Source organism: Periplaneta americana, chromosome 17, assembly GCF_040183065.1.
Source record: "Periplaneta americana isolate PAMFEO1 chromosome 17, P.americana_PAMFEO1_priV1, whole genome shotgun sequence".
Taxonomy (NCBI): Eukaryota; Metazoa; Arthropoda; class Insecta; order Blattodea; family Blattidae; genus Periplaneta; species Periplaneta americana.
Window position 1 is genome coordinate 106,645,716 of NC_091133.1, and position 11,424 is coordinate 106,657,139.

At 33.0% G+C, this 11,424-nt stretch overlaps 1 protein-coding gene across 1 annotated transcript in view; it reads right to left on the minus strand.

Moving 5' to 3' along the window:
- Positions 1-8,872, minus strand: part of dcma (decima) — a 555,093-nt gene extending 546,221 nt beyond the window's left edge. The window contains exon 1 of the mRNA XM_069815896.1: positions 8,735-8,872. The gene's annotated coding sequence lies outside the window, so the exon portion shown is untranslated. The remainder of the gene's footprint in view (positions 1-8,734) is intronic.
- Positions 8,873-11,424: the final 2,552 nt, after the last annotated feature.

The window sequence follows — 11,424 nt, forward strand, 5'->3', positions numbered from 1 at the left end:
TTTTCCTTTGTTAACCGCACAATAGTAGACCGGAACAGCTTACCTGCGGCAATCTTTCAGGGTGGTCCTCTCAAAATCAATACATTTAAGGAAAGGTTGAGAAGATTAGACTGAAAACGTAATTGTAGGTGCAGTGTAATTATCTAAGTTGTATCATGTAATTAATTAAGTTGATATGTAATTACTTAAGTTGATAATAGTTGGGTTTAATAGAAATATTTATAAGTTAGATTTACTTTTACTTATAGTAGGCGATATTATAGCATGGTTTTTATTTATATTCCTAGGCTTATTGCATATATTTATAGTTAGAATCAAATGTTATGTTTATTTTATTTTTTTATTGCAGTAATTATTGTAAATTTTATTAATATAATTATTTTACTGTTATTATTTTATATTATATATCACTGCCACCAGGTATATACCCAATTGTAGTGTTAATAAATAAATACGTGCATACATACATACATACATACATACATACATACATACATACATACATACATACATAAGGGAGAGTCGGGTAGTATCGGACATCGGGTAATATCGGACAGTGAGTTTCTTTCATCTACCATACGATGATAGTACCTGATTGACATGGTTACGTTTCTGTGATGTCGCATAGAGAAACGTAACCATGTCATTCAGGTACTACCATATGGTGGTAGATGAAAGAAACGCACTGTCCGATACTACCCGACTTTCCCCTACATACATACATACATACATACATACATACATACATACATACATACATACATACATACTCGTACATACATACATACATACATACATACTATTATTATTGTTATTTTTATTATTATTATTATTATTATTATTATTATTATTATTATTATGATTATTATTAAACTGTAAACAGAACATTCCTAACATGATAAAGAAACTTCATTGTAGAGAGCGTAAGATACGTTGTGACACTCATTTTGTAACATACCGTCTGCATTGGCAGTTATCGCATACAAGCTACGGTCAATATTAGTATTCAGCGAATGTGTTCAAAGTTTGTTCTTTCATTTGGCGGAGTCTAGAATAGACCTGAAATAAATTGAGATCAGTGTAAGTCGTCTGACGGGCTTTACGATCTCAACTCCCAAGTCGCAGTTTATACCACTGTCGTGTGTTCGAATCTCGTGTGAGGTACTTCCCTTTATCCTACCATTGTCTTAGGTGGAGATCTGATGTCGTGTCCAGACTATTCCACGAGTAGCTGCGTGGCCATCTTTCCCCACTTAAGTGAAATTATTATGAAACTAGTATACGGGGTGGAAGTGAAATAACCTTGCAGATTGAAAGGGACGATAGGGTACGCTGAAACGAATGAAATACCTACATTGCGTTTTGTGATTAAATGCACGGTTAATTAGAAAATTAAGTTCTTCTCGTGATACAGATGTAAGAGGTCAATGAATTCGGTGCGTCTGGCTAGATGAGCTGTTCTCTGGCACTGTGTTGCAACCAAATCGCATCGAGCAGTGATTTTAAATTAGATGCTTTTAAAATTAAATTTACACGAAAACTATTAACTTTTCACCATATGATATTATAGTTATTGTTACATATAAAAACGAATAATTAAAATTTGTTTGAAGAAACGTTTCGATTATCCAACTAAATTAATTTATTCTGAATATAATGTATTTAATATTGAACAAAATTATAAGTATACGCTGTTAAAATTTTATCATAAAAATCGTAAGAAGTTTGTGTTACAGACACATAATTATGACACCAGACGAAATATTAATTTAACATTAGTAGAACCTAAATGTCTCACATCTGCTGGTCTAAAGCATAGCATTAATTTTGGCCCTCGGTTGTACAATGCTTTAACTAAATTACACCCAGAACTTCTAACATGTAAGCCACTAACATATAACAAGAAAATTAGAAACGTGTTAATATCTTCAATTTGATAAATAAATTTATAGCCTATGTGTATGAATTAATCAACCTATATTATATTTGTATTCTATAATTTTGAAATATATAGTCCTACTTTTCACGTGCGATATTATTCTTCTCTAGTGTTAATATTATATTATATAATTCCATTGCCGCTGTAATTTAAATTTTAATTCCTATTTTCCTTTACTTATTTATTTTTATTATTATTATTTTTTATTTTCTATATTTCTCTTATATTAATATTGTATTATATAATTTATGTAACTGTAATTTTAATTCTATTTCCTATTTTATTTTATTTTATATTTCCTTATTGGCCTATTAATATTATATCTGAACTGCGACCGAACACGAGCGCTGCTCATTCGGTCTCAAATTCTGTTAATACTACTGTATCTCCTGTTTTATATCGATTGTATTATTTTATTTCTATTTCTCTTGTTTGTTTGTAATTATATTCTTTATTCTGTATATTTAAATTTAAATAAATAAACAAATAAATAAATATAACATGAGCTATTCGCTGTGAAAATCTACAAGGCTATTTCACTTCCACTCTGCATATAGGCAACGAATTCTTTTTAATTTATTAACCACTTCTTATCGATTCACTTCGTAATGGTTAATATTTAAATGTATTAATAGTCTAAAAAGTTTAAAAATTTAAAAATTTCACTGTGTTAAAATAAGTTAATAAAAGGTAATATACTTAATATGCCGTAAGGCCGTTTCGTTACGTCACAGATACGCAGAATTCCGATCAATGGTACATAGACTGATAAGTATATGATCGACAAGATAGACTGCAACCTAGAACTGAATGCTATAAAATACATAGCACAAGAAAACAGATGTAACGAGGAAATAATTAACTTGGTATTTAAAAAGATAAACTTAAACAAAATAAAAAAACAACGATACACAAGCACAGAAAGAAAATAAATCCATTACACTATGAGAATAGCAGAACACATAAAATTACATCGCCATTTAGAAATTGTAAAATAAAGTTGCATACAAAACACAGTACAGAAGTAGTTAAACAGAGACAGAAACAAACAGACAAACAGATAAAGATATCGTCGTGGTCGCTTGGAGATTCAATCTCTACATGGCATGGTCATATCCAGCGAATGTGGCAGGAGAGATGACCCAAGAAGTTAATAAACTTGTCTCCACGTCGACATAGGAAAAAATAACGTCTAAAATTTACATAGAGATGAAATATTAAGAAAGTTATGAAATTCAGTTAACAAAATAAATAATTTAATAAATGATTAATTAATTAATAAATAATTAAGTAAGTAAATAAATAATTAATTAATAAAATTAGTGGAATAAATAATTGAGTAAATAAATAAATAATTATGTGTATATATATATATATATATATATATATATATATATATATATATATATTACTAGAAGCAAGTAAAGAGATAGGTTTGGAAGTAAATCCTGAAAAGACAAAGTACATGATTATGTCTCGCGACGAGAATATTGTTCGAAATGGAAATATAAAAATTGGAAATTTATCTTTCGAAGAGGTGGAGAAGTTCAAATATCTTGGAGCAACAGTAACAAATATAAATTATACTCGGGAGGAAATTAAACTCAGAATAAATATGGGAAATGCCTGTTATTATTCCGTTGAGAAGCTCTTATCATCCACTCTGCTGTCAAAAAATCCGAAAGTTAGAATTTATAAAACAGTTATATTACCGGTTGTTCTTTATGGTTGTGAAACCTGGACTCTCACTTTGAGAGAGGAACATAGGTTAAGGGTATTTGAGAATAAGGTGCTTAGGAAAATATTTAGGGCTAAGAGGGATGAAGTTACAGGAGAATGGAGAAAGTTACACAACACAGAACTGCACGTATTGTATTCTTCACCTGACATAATTAGGAACATTAAATCCAGACGTTTGAGATGGGCAGGGCATGTAGCACGTATGGGCGAATTCAGAAATGCATATAGAGTGTTAGTTGGGAGACCGGAGGGAAAAAGACCTTTGGGGAGTCCAAGACGTAGATGGGAAGATAATATTAAAATGGATTTGAGGGAGGTGGGATATGATGATAGAGAATGGATTAATCTTGCTCAGGACAGGGACCGATGGCGGGCTTATGTGAGGGCGGCAATGAACTTCCGGGTTCCTTAAACGCCAGTAAGTAAGTATATATTTAAATAAACAAATAATATGTATGTTTAACTAAATAAATAATTAAGTAAGTAAATAATTAAATAATTAATAAAGAATTAAATAAATAATTAAATAATTATATATATTTAAATATACACATAACTAAATAATTAATAAATAATTAAATAAACAACTAAATAAACAATAAAATAAAGAAATAATTATATATATTTAAATAAACAAATAACTAAATAATTAATAAATAATTAAATAAATAACAAAATAAATAATAAATAAATTGGTGAATAAATAAATAATTATATTTAGGAATTTAAATAAACAAATAACTAAATACGTAAATAAATAAATAATTAAGTAAATAAATAATTATATATATATATATATATTTAAATAAACAAATAACTAAATAATTAAATAGATAAATAACTAAAGGAATAATAAAATAAATAATTAAAGAAATGAATAATTAAATATGTAAAAGGCCTATACAAGATAAAATGTAAGTAATATTGTTGCGATTTTTATATAGGACAAACAAGCAGATCACTTCAGACTAGATAATATAAGGAACATAAAGGATAATATTTTCAGACGACTGTAATTCACGCCTGATTGGACAGCTTCCCATTGTCTCTGCATCGCTCGGCAGAATATGAATGTAACAGTCAAGAGTCAATCCATGCCTCGGAGTACAAGAACACTGCCAACATATTCATGGAATAAAAACAAAACATAAGTACAGTCTGGTTATCTTAGCCCTTTGCATTTGAGCTCCACTGGACCCATTGTCCTGCATGTTTTACAGAGGAAGATCGGAGTTAATTAAACAGGTCGAAAACCTTAACCAGTTTCAGAAACTTACACTCCCGTCTTGTCATATTCCAAACTCCGGATTTATATGCAAAACAATTAATACCTTCCGAGGCTTCATAAATCACTTTAACAGATTATGTGCTAGGCGATCTCTTCTTGCAGCTCATAAAGCCTACGAAAGTAGGCTCGCATTATTATTTCTGCTTGGTAATACTTATGACTGTTACTGTTCGAGCGCAATAATTGATAGATATCAACTGAACTGAAAGAAATGGATTAGAAAGGGGCAAAAATAACCAGTTATTTTGATAACGGTTATTTTCATACAGTTAACCGGTTAATTACCGGTTATTTTTGCTTGCTGGTTTAACCTGAAACCGGTTATTTTGCACAATAACCGAACGACCGGTTATTTTAGAATATCCACCGAATCAAAAGTACCTTTTTATTATTTTATTATCTATGTAATAAACCCTGTATATAGTCCGGGTCAGCTTACTTAATACCCTAAGGGTGAAACCTAACCATTTTTCCCCCCATTACTACATATGCTAGTGGATTGTGGTGATTTTCTAGTTTGCAGGTTGAATTTTCTTTTGCTAACTTCGTTTCGAATTTCGATACTGATAAATACTACAAATGGTAGTGATTTTGTAACTGGTATGTTGGCAGCTGAGACAAATATCGACAATATTTGTCGTTACTGGAGTTCCATGAAATTAAAATTGCACTAGACTTCTGAGCTGGTTGGTGGAAGCTAGTAAATTTGAATATACTAATAATTAATTAATATCAGTATTAATATTACTACATATTAGTTATTTTATGTGTTGCGTTGTGGTTATAATTCAAGACTATAGTCAGATAAGTTTTCGGGGTTACTACTAATAATTTCATGTGATCAAACAAAATATATTTTTAGGATAAAGTCTCGTGAGTCATTTGTTTAGTGAAACCAATGAATTTCGTATTGCCAGACAGAATACTTGACATGTTGATCCCTTTTCCCGTATAGTTTGCCTACGAAAATATGTTACAAATCATTGAATTATTTGGAATAACCTTCCAACATAAAGTACAGTAAGTAAATAAGTCATTTAGTACGTATGATCGTATGATATCTGGTAACAGTTGGCAATACTGACAAGACGGCAATATTTGCTGTTTACGAACTGTTCTTATGTGACCCTCACTATACATAGGCCTATTGTCTCGTGGGGTATTCATAGTTGGGGTATGGTTTACTACTTTACACACTTCATCTGTCCATAGATGCAAAATGAAATTCGACTATGATTCAGTGTCAATAAGAAATTCCAATCTTAATCGCTGACTTTCCCTGATTTCCTTATAATGTAGTATATCTGGGGTTATTAGAGCATTTTAAACGGCGTTAAACTTTGACTTCATGTTGTTTATAGGAGAATAGAGTTTCCGTTGAAATGTACCATAATTGTAAAAATTATGCTGTTTGTGTTATTGTTTATTTATCTTACCTATGAAGCTAATTTGAGTGAAGTAATTACCTAAATGCAATTTCATATCCTCTTATTATTTTTTATTTTATTTAGGAACATCATTGATGATTTTCAGCATCCAGTAAAGTTCTTTCAACTCTCTTCTGGTTAGTTTACAGTTGATTGCAAATTTTTCTTTGATTTCTATTGCATATAATTTCTCATTTTCTTTTCCTAATTTGCTGGCTTTATAATTTAAAGAAATAATAACCAGAAAATAACCGGTTATTCTTCATCGATTAACTTCCTTCAGGTTAAATTAATTTTAAAATAACCGGTTATTTTGCAATAACCTCCCACATAGGCGGAGAGAGAAACGTTTCCTTTGGGGTGGTGGGAGGCAAAGCAAAACCATAGAATCTCCATATAACGGGGTTATGGGTGACATCATTTACCTCCTTCTTCCGTTAGTTATAGCTTGATCATGGTGCAGTATGTCGGAATAATATGATCATTTAACACAGGTATTTTCGGGAGACATGTTTCTAACAGTGTTACAGCTATATCCGCGATGTTTCGGACGGAATTGTTTAGGACTTGAACTGTAGATGTACTACATATTATAACAATACATAACTTAAAACAATCTCCCTCTTTTTCTTTCTCGTACAGAAAGAAACACATATATGCATCAATAAAACCACGTAACAGTGCTAACAGAAACTTTTTTATATAAAGCTTACTTTCCTGAAAATATCATATGAAATGTAAATTCTAATTATTTTATTGTAACCTTGTTTTTAAATTTACACATTATACCGGAATCACTTTTCTTTTTTCTGCATTGTTGTGCAGTATGTTATTCATATTTCTCCAAGTGGCGGCCTGAACATCTGCAGACTTCTAACACATGAGTACAGGCTTTACTAAAGAAACATTACAGTGTGCAGTGCTTCCATTCCTCAAATGAGATATAGAAATACAGTAGAACTTGGTTATAGCGACCTCGTTTTGTGCGACACCTCGCCTATAACGTCAAATATTCTGTGCTCCCAACTAATTCCCCATAAGACATATGCTTTTCTACCTTGCTTAATACGACAAACGTATATGAGTCTACCTCGCATATAACGTCATTTTCAGTTTGGAATACAATTTTCTAAGAACCAAAGTATCTTATGATATATTTTGCTGAAATCTGGCAAATCCTTTACTGTTCCCTTCTATCACAGACCAGGCAGATTCCCCATCCCATTGTAACCTGCTCGAATTCATGCGGTATTAATGGTACCTGCATGCGGTCAGTTTCGACAGGAAGATTTCACTAAGTACACGCATTTTAACGCAGTATGGCCACTAAAAGAAGTGAGTGACACTTTAGAAGCCATTAAAATTGTGAACATTTCTATGAAGCTAGAGGAGGGAGTATGAAGCTAGGAGAGGGAGCAGTGAAATTGCAACTGAAATAATGAACATAGAATTTAATTTAGAAAGTGTATATTGGGCAACAGACATCAGAGTAAAATGACTGATTACTTCACTCCTCAGTAAATAAGTTTGGTGAGTAATGAACAAACTGTTTTAATACAGAATACTGTATTTATAATTGTACGTGTATTTTATTGTGTTCATGGTATGCTTAAAAGTGAATACATAAATCTAAAATAAGCCTAATTATGTTCATTATTTTTCATTTTCCACCTCACTAGACTGATAATATGAATCTCGGTTACTACGACACTCGTTTATAACAACATAATTTTCAAAGCCCCTTGGATGTCGTTATAACCAAGTCCTACTGTATTTATACATTCAGAAATTTAAAATAAATAGTATTATAGTCCAGACACATGATCTGAAGACATTAATTCATCAATTTAAGCACAGAAAGTTAATCATAAACAAAAGCAAAAAAGATCTTTTGAATTCAATATTTTCTAACGTTAAAATAAAAAAAAGAGTTCAGACAAGTTAGGGGGCGGGGCACAATTTTGGGGAGACAGTGCCCCCCCCCATGCCCTCCATAACTCCGCCGATGACCTCCCAACCCTAATGTGGATCATAGGCAAAGAAGAAGTGTCACCGTTGCGTCATGTGTGGGTAACTTTCGGCGCTAGACCCTGGACTCATTTCGCTGGCATTATCACATTTATTTCATTCATATGCTAGATAAGCATCGCAATTATTAAGCGTCGTATAATAAAGCAATAAAAACGCTTTCTGAACCAGCGTTTCAGTATAAACAGTAGGAAGAAGAAAATTAGGACCACCGAACGAAATAATAGAGAATCTGTGAAGACAGAATGTCCACGCACACGCCTGAATCGTGACATGTAGGAGAAGAAGAAAAATATCAAAACAGACACGTACAACTGTAGCTCACGTATGAAGGTCCTTCCTTCCTGTTGGAAGCACTGCATTTCACTGCGTGTCCATGGAGACCCACGGCAATTGTTTCACAGAAACGACCAGGCAGATAACACTCGTACACCCGCGCACGACCGAACAACAAACTGACTCACTCACTCACTGACGGGCTGGCTAGAGTCGATAATAAAAATATAATGGCGGAAGGGATTATCGTTTCGTCATTACTATTCAGTACAGGCGTCGGCGGCGGTGCAGGGGCGGGGTGAGGGTGTGGAGACAATCGAAGGCTACGTGTGTTGGGACATGGACGCAGGATTAGCCGCCTCGTGTGTCACAAGGCTCGCGGGACACATGATCTTCAGCAGTTGTAACGAAGAGCCTGAAAGTTTTGCTTTCATTCAGTTTCGACTAGCCCACTTTGTTACTTTCCCAGTGTGAAGGTGGTGTAACATTGCAAAAAGTAATTATTTGAAATTTTTTCAATCTGCATGTAAAAGCGTGTTTGAGAATAAGGTTCTTAGGAAAATATTTGGGGCTAAGAGGGATGAAGTTACAGGAGAATGGAGAAAGTTACACAACGCAGAGCTGCACGCATTGTATTCTTCACCTGACATAATTAGGAACATTAAATCCAGATGTTTGAGATGGGCAGGGCATGTAGCACGTATGGGCGAATCCATAAATGCATATAGAAGTGTTAGTTGGGAGGCCGGCGGGAAAAAGACCTTTGGGGAGGCCGAGACGTAGATGGGAAGATAATATTAAAATGGATTTGAGGGAGGTGGGATATGATGGTAGAGACTGGACTAATCTTGCTCAGGATTGGGATCAATGGCGGGCTTATGTGAGGGCGACAATGAACCTCCGGGTTCCTTAAAAGCCAGTAAGTAAGTAAGTATGCATGTAAAAGCAATAAAATTTCAAATTTTAAATGTATTCACAATTTAACATTTGAAATGATATATATGAAATAGATACCCGAAATGAGCATATGCTCGTGCTCGGGTACAGTCCAGTAGTCTACATAAATTTTACAGAGATCAATGATAATGTTGACGATAGAAATAACAGTAATAATAATAATAGTCCACACCTGTGGAGTAACGGTCAGCGCGTCTGGCCGCGAAACCAGGTGGCCCGTGTTCGAATCCCGGTCGGGGCAAGTTATATTGTTGAGGTTTTTCCGGGGTTTTCCCTCAACCCAATACGAGCAAATGCTGGGCAACTTTCGGTGTTGGATCTCGGACTCATTTCACCGGCATTATCACCTTCATTTCATTCAGACGCTAAATAACCTAGATGTTGACACAGCGTCGTAAAATAACCCAATAAAATTTAAAAAAAAATTAAAAAATTAATAATAATAATAATAATAATAATAATAATAATAATAATAATAATAATAATAATAATAATAGAGTAACCGTGACGGAGATGATACAAAGATAGTAATACAAATTGATTCAATAACAATAATAATAATAATAATAATAATAATAATAATAATAAAACAAAAATATTTACAATAATAAAATAAATACTAGGACGGATAAAATAAAATATAAAACCACTTAGCGAGAGTTAACACAACTTAAATAAGCATATAATAACCAGGAACAAGGTGCTGGTGCAGGTGTTACGTGCTGTCTCTTCTCACTTTATAGATCTCTTGGATATGGAACAACAAGTTTTGATGGAGAAATCGTTGCAGTAAATAAAAGTCTCAGGAATCTTCTATTTCACATCAATAAATTTAATAATGCAGTTATATTGTCAGACTCCAAAGCAGCTATTCTATCAATCGTCTCTAAACACACACCTTCATCTCAAACAGCAGAAATAACTAAAATGCTCTCTCAATTAACATCACTTAATAAAAGAATTGTATTCCAATGGATACCATCCCATTGTGGAATCCTGGGAAACGAGAATGCGGATGCTTTAGCAGCATTGCTACTTACAGACCTGTTACTAAATCTACATATTACTCTGTGAAAAGATTTATTAAATCTACATACTTAGACTTCAATAAACAAAATTTGATAACACAATCTCAAGGGAAAAATGGAACTCTCTGCATCATAATCAACAGTTAATTCCCGATTTACCACGAAAATAGTCTGTAGCTGCATTTAGATTGGCAACAGGCCATGATTGTTTGGCCAAGGGCCTGCATAGAATTGGAATATATCAGTCCCCTAACTGCCCATTGTGCAACTCAAACCAAGAAATGGATCCGGAACACCTCAAAATCTGTGCTTCAGTGGCTGACCATGATAATATCTTTGAAAAATATTGGAGTGCAAAAGGTCAAATGACTTTATTGTCAAACGCCTGGCATTAGAAAACAACAACAACATAACCAGGAAAAAAATGGACTCGAAATCAACAGAAAAGTTCGTTGCATCGCAGACGACAGCAACCGCCGTATTGATATTGTATTATGTATTATTGGTAGTAGGGGGGAGTCGAAAGTCTACGTAACTGCCGTTCTCTTCGAATCTTCTCATACAATCATGGGAAGTTAATGCTGAAAAACAATATATCTACGAGTCAAACTGTTCATTATTACCGGGATAAATACAAATAATACTGAAACATATTAATCAAATTTCAGTTATAGATCTCCCCTTTTGTGCAAGAGGTATCATATCAAAATATTTTTTTAATGGCGAGGAAAATATAAATTT